The 12,464-nt window shown below is 36.4% G+C and overlaps 1 protein-coding gene and 1 pseudogene across 7 annotated transcripts in view; one reads left to right on the top strand and one right to left on the bottom strand.

Moving 5' to 3' along the window:
- FSIP1 (fibrous sheath interacting protein 1) overlaps positions 1 to 12,464 on the top strand; it is a 322,107-nt gene that overhangs the window by 191,115 nt on the left and 118,528 nt on the right. The window lies entirely within an intron of this gene.
- On the bottom strand, positions 5,650 to 6,395 carry LOC141522018 (NADH dehydrogenase [ubiquinone] flavoprotein 2, mitochondrial pseudogene; annotated as a pseudogene).

The raw sequence follows: 12,464 nt of genomic DNA, 5'->3' as shown, positions 1-12,464 counted from the left end.
TTCAATAAGAAAGCATCTTGTAACCAGTGTTCATTTTTCTCCTAATTAGACTATTAGAGAGTTGCCCAGGACTTTGAGAGATTGCACTTTTACCACAGTCACAAAGCTGTACTTGGATTTGAAAAGACCTGAGTTCTAATACTGTCCCAAATACTACGTGACTCTGGGCAAGTAACTTAATTTCTCAGGACCTATAAAATGAGAGGGGTGCACTTGATGATTTCTGCATTCCACTCCAATTTTAAATTGATGATACTGTGATCCTATGATCCACACAGGAAAAGCCAAGTGAATGAAGAATGCTTCTTGTCTAGACTATGATATGCACAGTTGGATGGACATTCTATACAACCTTTTCATAATATGCATGTATATTTTGGACAAACATTGCAAATGGACAGTGTTGTGGGACCAGACCTGAATGGGAGGAGGAGGCAGGAAGACTGAATAACCTTTGTAAAACTGTGCAGTTCTTTTAATAACACTGAAATTCTCCCTGAAAATAAGGCACAATATTCTTTTAATAATGCTGCAAGGCTATGATCATGTATCTGAAGAACCGAAGTTGGAAACAGAGGCCACTGGAAAAGCACATGATAGTTGTAAGCAGGCCATAACATATTATAAACAAAGAATTAATTTGAAAGTTTTTGTAAAGATTGTCATTACAGAGAAATAAGCTGGACTGATCACAGAACAATAACTATTAACAGCTATTGTCCTTCCTTGGCATCCATACAACATTAGGAAAATTGGGTGGTGGACCCCACTTTCATTAATTTATGCAAAGGAATGGATTGCAATTGGCATAGAAGAGATACCTTCATTGATGAGATAATAAATCTTTAGACATATTGAAGTATGGAATGATTAATTATATGGTCCAGATGTTTCTACAGGAATACAGAGAAAGGGGAAAGAATTGTGAACTGAGATAGCAGGAGGAATACTTCTTTAGCTGAACAAGGAAAAGTAGGTAGAGTTTACCCTGAAAATTGTTTATTTATTATTTTAATTAAAATTTTATTTTTAATATTTTAAACCAGTTTGTCTCTCTTTTGTTCTCAGTGTTTAGCTGGTCACTAGCTCATATTATATTCTGCCATATATTTATTGAAAATGACTAAGTTCCCCTCTTATCCTTCTGTACTTTGAACACAATAATCTCAGTTTCTTTAACTTCTCCCCCTGATCCTTTCTATTCTCTAATCTTTTTTTTTTTTTTGCTGTCTTCAGGTTTATTTTTCAAGCTTTCCTTTGTAAATCATATAGTTCCAGAATGAAGTTATATTCTAGTGAGGGAACTCAAATGGAAGAGCATAGGGCTTGGTACTGTTAATTGATTATCCTTCAGAATTTCTCTGATATGCCATGAATCCACTTAATAACACAGCAAATTCTGTATTGTTGATATTGTTTCTCAATGAAGTACCATCCTAAAGGTTCTAGAACTTTGGAACCATCCAAACCATACTACTAGAGTATTAAAGCTGTGATATGCCTTCCTCCTTTCTCCCCTAAATATATTCTCTTCTTCTCCCTTTTTATCAGATGGCCTATGGCTTTCTCCTGTGGTTATTTACTTTCTCTTCAACTCTTGTCAAAGTTAGTGGTTTGGACTGTTGCTACTGTTTGTTATTCCCTGACATGTTGCAAGCAGCTGGGATTGTTTACTGCTCAGCCAATACTTCTGGGAATACTGGTTTACCACCAAACACTGGAGCAGGCTTTGAAAATCGTGACACTGCTTTAGGAGCTTGAGGGGAGGCCAGGACAGGGATGGAGGACCTGCTTTTCTCTGTATCTCATCCAATGAGGTTTTGAGTGGCACAAAGCAGACCTCTGGACTAAATGTAGATGGAAGCAGATGAGGGATCAGGACTCCTCTGTGACTCATCTGAGACTGGTTTCTGAGTTGCTCTGTGAGGAAACTAGGGGTATTTGAGCACAGGTTTTTGAGCACAGGTTTATCCATAGCACCATCCTACTCAATAAACCCCAGTGACTCCCTGTTGCCTTCAGAATAAAATATAATGTCCTCTGGCTCTTCACAACCCAGCTCTTATTAAACCTTCTTTATACTTTATACAGATTCCTTCCAAAAGGTACTCTTATCTATGCCTTTCTCTTAGCTGGCCCCCATATCAAAAATGGTCTGTTTTCCTATCACCTCCTTCATGACACAACTCAAATGCTAGCTTCTACAAAAGTCTTTTTCCATTCTTCCTGACTGCAAGTATTTTCTCTCTGAGATTACCTTCCACTCAATTATGTTGTATAATATTTTTATTTGTATATCTTCTCCTTTAGTAGAATGTAGACTCTTTGAGGGCAGGAATGTGTTTCTGCTTTTTATACCCCTTGAGCTTAGCACAATTACCAGCACATAGTCTTTTGTAGTTTAATATGCATTATTTTTGTAAATAGTATTTTATTTTTCCAATTATATGTAAAGATAATTTTCAATTTTTTTTATAAAATTTTGAGTTCCAAATTTTTCTCCCTCTCCCACTGCCCCCTCTCTCATCAAGACAACAAGCAATCTGATATAGGTATATATATGCTGGCATATTAAACATATCTCCACATTATATTGTGAAAGAAGAAACAGAACAAAAGGGAAAAAAACCCACAAAAACCCCCAGAAAAGTAAAATTAATATGCTTTGATCTTCATTCAGACTCCTTTAGTTCTTTCTCTGGATGTGAATAACATTTTCTATCATGAATCTTTTGGAATGTCTTGGATCATTATATTGCTGAGGAGTTAATCATAGATCAATTGTCATTTGATCATTCCACAATGTTGCTATTACTGTGTACAGTGTTCTCATGAGTCTATCTACTTCACTCAGCATCAATTCAGCACATATAATTCTTGGCCCATCTCAGGAATGATTTGAAACCTTTGCAAAGGATATCCTTGAACTCTAGATGCTTGGTAGTTGCTCTTGTGGTTGAACTGGAAAAACACAGAAGGTGTAGGAGTTGTGGTGGTCCAGGGGGCCTGGGGGTTGGGAGATGATCAAACTTTAAAAGACAAGGTAAAAGGCATATCAGAGTTTAGTACCATTTGATTTGATTTGATTCTAAGGACAATTTCCTTAGAGAACATGAGAGGTACTATCTTTTAATGTACTAAGTTTCTGTTTATGGTAGAACTGGTTTCAAAAAGTTGGTGTTTGTGAAGCTAACATTTGAACACAAACATATTTGATAATAGGAGAACCTGAATAAAATGATGAAAAATCCTTTAAATGGTCTGTTTTTCAACATTTTCTCCTGTCTTCATATTTCCATATTTCTTGCTCTTTTTCTCCCATGAAAGGTAAACATGCATCTATCTTGTCAGGTACATTAACTTGTGGTCCTTTAAATAAGTTAGTTATGTGAAATTGTTGTTCATTTTGGAAGTTAGCTGAGAACAAATATGAGAAAGACATAAATGCCTCGACTGTGGTGAGCCTAGTTTTTTTGCTCCCTTGCACCAGAATTCAAATGAACTTTTATCTATATCCTTGCCTCTGCAGGGATAAGTAGACAAATGCCCTATTTGATGTTAGATCACATTTGACAGACACTAGATTGAGTGGAGTATAGTACTATGCTCTACATACATATCACTGCAAAGCAGTGATGTTGGATTATTTCAAATGTCTGTTTTTAGTTAAAAGATAGTTTCAACATATTTCTCCAGAACTAACACTAATAGATGTCAAGTAAACTTCTTTGGTTGTAGTTCACATTCAGTGTTAAAAGTAAATGAGTAGAGCTTCATATTTCGAACTAACATTTTTTTCAGTAAAAATATGTAGTTCATGTCTTTCAACAGGCCACATTTCATTTAATAAAAATAGATGGAACAAAATATGTTTTTATGAGCATATAAAAATGTCAGACTATAGTGATTTTATTTAAAATTCATTATTTAAAAATATTATTCTAACCTACAGTATTTAATGTTTTAATATCAGCAAAAGGTGACTTATTGAAAGTAATTGATTGCATATCATTTTGTATTAAAATGAAAGATTATGGTTTTGGGAAAACTTAGAAATTATCCAGACTTTTATATTTGGGTTTCCTAATATAATCAAGCTTTAGACATTGTTATATTAATTTTGGCTTTACTGTTTTAAAAATATGAAACGAGGGGCAGCTAGGTGGTGCAGTGGATAGAGCACCAGCCCTGAAGTCAGGAGTACCTGAGTTCAAATCTGGCCTCAGACACTTAATAATTACCTAGCTGTGTGGCCTTGGGCAAGACACTTAACTCCATTGCCTTGCAAAAACTAAAAAATAAATATGAAACCAGGACCCAACTTTTCAAAAAACAATTATTTTTATCTGTTTCATTAATTGCCTCATAGTTTCTCCTCATTTTTAAGGAATCCTATATGATCTTAACATATGTAAGAAAGATATTTCTTTCAAAGAGCTCCAAGTGCCATATATATATATATATATATATATATATATAAATTTTAAACGAAAATTTCCAGTCAAAATTTTCCCTGATCCAAGATATGATAAGTTGTATTTCAGCAGGAATTGGGGAGCAGAGGGAATGTTGCCTTTTGGGACTCTTAACTATTACTGTCTAATCATTTCTGTGCTCTAAAGTGATGTATTTATTGGTTGGACCAAAAAAAATTCCTGGCTCAGAACAAGTGCCCATCTGAGTATATGATACAATGAGTCTAAAGGATGTTTTGTACAAAATTATCATAGTTGCTCTTTATAACGAGCTCAAAAGTTAGGAATATGCTCTGAACATCAAAAGATATTCCTTGAACTCCTCCTTAATGGTATAGCTAGGCTCTATTACTTATAAATTCATTGGAGTCATTCTATTTTTTTTTAGAAACTTAAATTTAATAGTCATTTACCTATGTACTTCAAAGTAAAAACTATAAACTAATTCAACCCTGCAGAATTATTATCGGTATTTTTTTAACTTGAATACGAAATATATTTTGTGTTATCTGTACCACTAAAAAGAATGTCTGAATTGTTAGTAATCTTTCTGAGTCAAAATAGCCAAAGGCAATATTAGTATGTCTATACATGATGGAAGCTTTCCTTTTTAAAGTGACAGTTCTGAAAACAGGATAATTTCTTATTCCACTACCTAAAGTTATGATTCAAGTAAGTTTACCATTTGATAGACTTGTATAAACACATATATCCCTGGCACAGTGCATGGCACATAGCGAACATTTAAATAGCACTTAACTATCATCATTATGTTAACTCAATGGTAATTAAAATAGCAGCAAAATATCAAAATAGTTTTAAAAACTAAAATGTGATAAAAATGACACTTAATTCTTATAAGATACTTTTTATGTCAAATGTGAACTAAATATGTTGCTGAAATGGATATATTTAGGAAAAAATGTTTTTACTACAACTTATGCTTATGTTAGCCAAAAACATCCAAAAAGTTTTAAAGAGGATGTTCTGTGTTTTTTTTTTTTTACATAGTATTAATTGTAAAGGCCGTGTCATCACTAGGGTAAACACAAACCAAAATATACAATATTAAACATTTGCATTTGTAGGGAGATTTGTTTTCAGTTATTTTAATGGAGTGAGAAATATTTTCACAGATTTGTTTAGGGTTCCTTAAAAAATTGATACTAATTACTTAGAGGCCTGATTGCAAACCAAAACCAGGTCCTTTGGGTGGCTCAGTCAAAGATGTAAGACCACCAGCTGGCTCACAAGAGAAATGTCCACTCCTTGGTCCAGGTTTTGGAACATTGCCAGCTTTTAGGTCATCAAGTATCTTTTCAATATCCTTAGGTGTCAAATCTTCATAGTAATTGTCATTTATTTGAACCATAGGTGCATTTACACAGGCACCTAAACATTCTACTCCTATTAGTGTGAAAAGCTTGTCAGGTGTAGTTTCTCCAACCTTAACACCAAGCTTTTTCTGAATGGCTTCCAGTATGCTGTCAGAATCCCGAAGCATACAAGGTGTAGTGGTACAGACTTGAATATGATACTTTCCAACTGGCTTTCGATTATACATTGTATAAAAAGTTGCTACATCATAAACTCTCATTGGAGGTACTTGCAAAACTTCAGCAACCTTGTTCATGGCAGAGATGGGCAACCATCCATTCTGCCTTTGGGCTAAGTCCAGTACTGGAAGTACAGCTGCTGCTTTATGTCCCTCTGGGTAATTCTTTACAATTGCTTCTATCCTCTTGTAGTTTTCTGGTGTAAAATCAAATGGAGATCTGGGTTATTTTCAGGAGTATCTCTGTGCACAAATAAGGCTCCTCCAGCTCCACTTTGCACAGCTGTTTTGTGTAAGCATCTCATCTGTGTCCCCCTGTGGGCAACGAGCGCGGCCCCCACCCAGAGGGACAAGGACAGGAACATGGTGGAGCGGATCTCCTGGCTGCCCCTGCCCGAGTCCCAGGGCCGCAGCCATTGCAGTCATTCTTGAAGTTACTTACCTTTTTAGTTTCTACTTCATCATTGAAATAAACATTTCACACATGTTTGTAACATACATATATGTATATGTATATATAGCTTAAATATGTTTGCATATAGCTCTTTCTATGTGTATATCTTTATATATACATAAATATATCTTCTTGTTTTATGGACAATAACAAACCAAAATGCTTTTTTGATGCCCTAAAGGCTAGTTATGGGCCAAAGACCTATGATGTATCTCAACTACTCAGTGCTGATGGATCCATATAATGATTCTAGATAGATGGGCTGAATACTTCCATAGTGTTCTTAACAGACCATTATCAATCAATGCAGAAGCCATTTACGTCAGTTGAAATCAGTCAGTCCCTACCTGAAATTCCAACTGAAGAAGAGTTTTTTTAAAATTTAACGTACTGGTTTTTTTGGGGGGCCAGATGGCGGAGAGAAGACAGGCACAGTTCTAAAGTCTCCTGATCTCTTCCCCATCTATCACATGAAACAAACCTCTTAAAAGAAATCCGAACCAGGAAATCCAGAAAGAAAAGCCAGGAGAGGAAAATCTACCTCAGGATTCATCTCCTGCAGCAGCCTTGGCTGAGTACCTGCAAGAGAGTCTGAGCTCCCAGGGAAGATCAGCCAGACCAACAGCTGAAATGGAACTGGGAGTCTGAGAGCCTGAGAGCCGGACCTACTGGATCAGCGGTGGGGCTGGACGAAGAGAGCTTGGGTCCACAGGGAAGCAGAGGAGCTGGTGTTGGGGCTGTCCCCCTGGAGCTTGGGGAAGGGACCGCGGGGAGAGGTCTGGTGCAGGAGAGCTGCAGACACCATCCCTGGGCTCCTCAGGTCTGAGAAACTCTGAGCCCACGCCTGTTGCACTGAGGCCTCTTCTCAAACAAATGCAAATTATTTCTGCCTCAGGCCCAGGTGTGTGAGCAAAAGAACCAGCCCAGCTGAGGAATCACCTCAGGCCAGGGTAAAGCCCACCACTGATTGAAGGCAAAAGAATTCAATAGCGCCAACCCCTCCCTCAAGCAAAGGGAGAAGGCCTGGCAACCAAGGTCACAGACACCCCAGAGAGTGCAACCAGCACCTCCTACTGGCCAGCCAGAGAAACTGCACTCAGTAAAGCCTTTAGAGATCCCAAGCCCAGGTGAACCAACCCCACCCAACTCAAGGTCTTAGCATAATGAAGAAGGGTCAGCAGAAAGGTGGATCCATAGAAAAATTCCTGGAAGGGAAAGACCCCAACCCAGAGAGACCTGGAACCTCTGAGGAGAATACAATCTGGTCTCCACCACAGAAAGACTTCCTTGAAGAAATAAGGAAGGAGTTTAAAAATCAACTGGAAAATTTGGGGGAGACAATTAATACCTTGCAAAATGAGAATAATTCTCTCAGATCCTCAAATGAGCAAATGCAAAAAGAAATTAATTCTCTCAAAACCTCAATTGGTCAAATGGAAAGCTCTTTCAAAAGTAGAATCGACCAATTGGAAAAGGTTAATGAAGAAAACTCCTCCCCCCCAAAAATAATGGAGTCTACAGAAACTAATGACTCCACAAGACAGCAAGAGTCAGTTAAACAAAATCAAAAAATAGAAAAAAATAGAAGCAAATGTGAAATACCTCATCAACAAAACCACTGACCTCGAGAATAGATCGAGGAGGGGGAACCTGAAAATTACAGGACTTCCTGAAAACATTGAAGAGAAAAAAAGCCTGGACTTAATATTACAGGATCTAGTGATGGAAAACTGCCCTGACATCATGGAATCAGAGGGAAAAGTAGTTATTGAAAGAGTACATCGATCCCCACCAGAAAAAGATCCTAAAAGGAAAACACCAAGGAATGTTGTGGCCAAACTCCAGAACTATCAGATAAAAGAGAAAATCCTGCAAGCAGCCAGAAAGAAACAATTTAAATATCAAGGAGCCACAGTAAGGATCACGCAGGACCTGGCTGCATCAACTTTAAGGGATCGAAGGGCCTGGAACGAGATATTTCGAAGAGCACGGGAACTTGGAATGCAGCCAAGAATCTACTTCCCTGCAAAGCTGAGCCTTCTCTTCCAGGGAAAAAGATGGACATTTAACGAAATGGAAGAATTCCAAAAATTTCTGATGAAAAGACCAGAGCTAAACAGAAAATTTGGATATCAAACAGGAGGTTCAAGAGACACATGAAAAGGTTAAAAAAAAGGGGGGGCAGTAAAAGGGAAAAAAAATGCAATCCAGCAAGTTGAAACTGGCTATATCCCAGCATGGGGGGGGGGGGTAGAGACGCTCATAAATCCTGAGAATCCTGAGAAATATAACTCTAACAGAGAGAATATACCTAGCCAGAAATGTTGGACATCCATGACCTATCCATGAGACTGATATCTAATGGGATGTAACTGGCTTTAACTCCACTGGGGAGAAAGACTCTAATAACTCTCAGGAATTTGGACTCTATTCAACAGAATATACTGAACTAGAAGGGACAGACACTCAGAATTTTCTATGACTTAGATAGAATGATCTAAAAAAAATACAATACTTCCCTAAAAAGGGGGACAGGAAAGAGATGGGAGGAGGGAGGGGATTGAATGGGACAAATCTCATTACACTAAGAGGTACAAAAAACCTATGGTAATAGAGCAGAAAAAGGGAGTAGAGGAGAAACACCTGAATCTTCTTCTCATCAGACTTGGCTTAAAGTCAACCTACACATACTCAGTTAACTTATAAAACATCTCACCTTTCAAGAAGTAAAAGGGGAAAAGGGGAAGGGGGACAGAGAAAGGGAAGGGGAGTGGAGGAAATAAGGGGAAATAACAAAAGGAAGGAAAGGGAACAGGGAAAGGGGAAAGAAAGGGGAGGGAGTGATATAGGAGGGCAAACACACTGAAGGGGGTGGTATTCAAAAACAAAATACCGGGGAATATGGATAAAAGGGGGGGGGAAGGGGGAAAAATACAAACAGAGGGAAGATAGCACAGAGGGCAATAAAGAATTAGTAATCATAACCTTAAATGTGAATGGGATGAACTCTCCCTTAAAACGTAAGCAAATAGAGTGGATTAAAAGCCAGAATCCTACAATATGCTGCTTACAAGAAACTCATTTGAAGCAGAGAGATACATATAGAGTAAAGGTAAAAGGTTAGAGCAAAATATATTTTGCTTCAGTTGAAGTAAAAAAAGCAGGGGTAGCAATCCTTATCTCAGACAAAGCAGCAGCAAAAATAGATAGCATTAAAAGAGATAAGGAAGGAAACTTTATCCTCCTAAAAGGTACCATAGACAATAAAGTCATTTCAATATGGAATATATATGCACCCATTGGGACAGCACCCAAATTCTTAGAGGAGAAGCTGAAAGAATTACAGGAAGACATAGACAGCAAAACTCTACTAGTAGGAGACCTCAACCTCCCACTATCAGATCTAGATAAATCAAATCATAAAACAAACAAGAAAGAAATTAGGGAGGTAAATAGATTGTTAGAAAAATTAGATATGGTAGACTTATGGAGGAAACTTAATGGGGATAGGAAGGAATATACCTTTTTCTCTGCAGTACATGGAACTTATACAAAAATTCACCATGTATGTACTAGGACATAAAAACCTAATGATCAACTGCAGAAAGGCAGAAATAGTCAATACATCTTTCTCAGATCACAATGCAATAAAAGTTATATGCAATACTGGGCCAAGGAGATATAGACCCAAAGCAAATTGGAAACTGAATAACCTCATCTTAAAAAATGAGTTGACCAAAAAACAAATTATAGAAAGAATTAGCCATTTTATCCTAGATAATGATAATAATGAAACAACATACCAAAACCTATGGGATTCATTCAAAGTAACTCTCAGGGGATATAGCTCTAAATGCTTATATGAATAAATTGGAGAAAGAGGAAATCAATGAACTAAACATGCAACTAAAAAAATTAGAGAAAGAACAAATAAAAAATCCCCAATCAAATACCAAATTAGAAATTTTAAAAATCAAAGGAGAAATTAATAAAATTGAAAGCAAAAAAACTATTGAATTAATAAATAAAACCAAAAGTTGGTATTATGAAAAAACCAATAAAATTGATAAACCTCTGGTCAATTTGATTAAAAAAAAGAAGAAAACCAAATTGCTAGTATTATAAATGAAAAAGGTGAACTCACCACCAATGAGGAGGAAATTAAAGTAATAATTTGAAATTATTTTGCCTAACTTTATGCCAATAAATTTGATAATCTAAGTGAAATGGATGAATATTTAAAAAATATAAGTTGCCCAGGTTAAATGAAGAAGAGATTAAATACCTGAACAACCCTATCTCAGAAAAAGAAATTCAACAAGCCATTAGTGAACTCCCTAAAAAAAAAATCTTCAGGGCCTGATGGATTCACAAGTGAATTCTACCAAACATTTAAGGAACAATTGGTTCCAATCCTATATAAACCCTTTGGAAAAATAGGGAAAGATGGAACTCTGCCTAACTCTTTCTATGAAACCAATATGGTACTGCTACCTAAACCAGGAAGAGTTAAAACAGAGAAAGAAAATTATAGACCTATTTCCCTCATGAATATAGATGCAAAAATCCTAAATAAAATCTTAGCAAAACGACTACAACAAGTCATCACTAGGATAATACATTATGATCAAGTAGGATTTATTCCAGGAATGCAGGGTTGGTTCAATATTAGGAAAACTGTTAGTATACTCAATTATATCAATAACAAACCTATCAGAAACCATATGATCATATCAATAGATGCTGAAAAAGCTTTTGACAAAATACAGCATCCATTCCTATTAAAAACACTAGAGAGTGTAGGAATAAGTGGACTGTTCCTTAAAATAATGAGCAGTATCCATCTGAAACCATCAACAAGCATTATACTCAATGGGGAGAGGCTAGAGGCATTCCCAATAAGATCAGGGGTTAAACAAGGGTGCCCATTATCACCACTACTATTCAATATTGTATTAGAAATGTTAGCATCAGCAATTAGAGAAGAAAAAGAAATTAAAGGAATTAGAATTGGGAAGGAAGAGACAAAACTCTCACTATTGGCAGATGACATGATGGTCTACCTAGAGAATCCCAAGAAATCATCTAAAAAACTATTGGAAACAATCAGCAATTTTAGCAAAGTTGCAGGTTATAAAATAAACCCCCATAAATCCTCAACTTTCCTATATATGACTAGCAAGAAACAGCAGGAAGAGCTAGAAAGAGAAATTCCATTCAAAGTAACCTCAGACAGTATAAAATACTTGGGAGTCTATTTGCCAAGACAGACTCAGAATCTTTTTGAAAACAATTATAAAACACTTCTCACACAAATTAAATCAGATTTAAATAACTGGGCAAATATCAACTGCTCATGGATAGGTAGAGCTAATATAATTAAAATGACAATTCTACCAAAACTAAACTATCTGTTTAGTGCCCTACCAATCAAAATTCCAAAAAATTACTTTAATGAGCTAGAAAAAATTGTAAGTAAATTCATATGGAGAAATAAAAAGTCAAGAATTGCCAGGAGCTTAATGAAAAAAAATGCAAACGAAGGTGGCTTAGCACTACCAGATCTAAAATTATATTGTAAAGCATCAGTCATCAAAACTGTTTGGTATTGGCTAAGAAGTGGAGTGGTGGACCAGTGGAATAGACTAGGTGTAAAAGCAGGAGAGGATTATAGTAATCTGCTGTTTGATAAACCCAAAGAGTCAGGCCACCGGGATAAAAACTCCCTCTTTTATAAAAATTGCTGGGATAATTGGAAGTTAGTATGGAAGAAACTTAGATTTAGACCAACACCTCACACCCTTTACCAAGATAAGATCCAAATGGTTACAGGACATAGACATAAAAAACAATATTATAAGCAAATTAGAAGATCCAGGACTAGTCTACCTGTCAGATCTATGGAAAGGGGAACAGTTTATGACTAAGGAAGAGTTGGAGAACATCACTAAAAACCAATTAGATGATTTCGATTACATTA

This window comes from Macrotis lagotis, chromosome 4 (assembly GCF_037893015.1).
Source record: "Macrotis lagotis isolate mMagLag1 chromosome 4, bilby.v1.9.chrom.fasta, whole genome shotgun sequence".
In the NCBI taxonomy this organism is placed as follows: Eukaryota; Metazoa; Chordata; class Mammalia; order Peramelemorphia; family Peramelidae; genus Macrotis; species Macrotis lagotis.
Note: the sequence above shows the minus strand (reverse complement) of the source record. Positions and strands in the feature narration are given on the sequence as shown.